Source organism: Nannospalax galili, unplaced genomic scaffold, assembly GCF_000622305.1.
Source record: "Nannospalax galili isolate Female #2095 unplaced genomic scaffold, S.galili_v1.0 scaffold476, whole genome shotgun sequence".
Taxonomy (NCBI): domain Eukaryota; kingdom Metazoa; phylum Chordata; class Mammalia; order Rodentia; family Spalacidae; genus Nannospalax; species Nannospalax galili.
In genome coordinates this window covers 1,390,312-1,390,871 of record NW_008338274.1, presented here as the reverse complement: position 1 = coordinate 1,390,871, position 560 = coordinate 1,390,312, and positions in this window count along the sequence as shown.

Genomic DNA, 560 nt, shown 5'->3' with positions numbered 1-560 from the left:
TGTCAGGGGAGGGTTTTCCAGTCCCAGCAGAAGAGCAAATGGGAAGAAATGCATGCACCCCCTTAAACATGTGGCGGGGCTGGAGAGATGGCTCAGCGGTTAAGGGCACTGACTGCTCTTGCAGAGTACCGGGGTTTGATATCCAGCATCCAAATGGTGGCTATGAACCGTCCTTAATTTCAATTCCAGGGGAATCTGACACCCTCTTCTGACCTCTGCGGCATTGCACGACATGGGTGCACTCACATACATGCAGGCAATACACTCATACACATAAAATAAAAATAATAAATAAAATAATTGAAAAAATAGAAAAGATGTGGTGGCATGGGACCTGGGGTTCTGAGCATGGTTTTCCTGGGTTCTCCATAAGATCTAGGATGCAAGCAGAGATGAACTCAAGTCCAGATATCACTACAGTATTTTGTTATAAACATCCACAACACCCTTGGAGCCTCAAGGAAAGCAAAAAAGAGAAACTAAGTCATTGGATACGGAGTTCTAGGTTGATAGCTTTTTTGTTCTGATGCTTTAAAATCTTCATTCTTTATATATATATA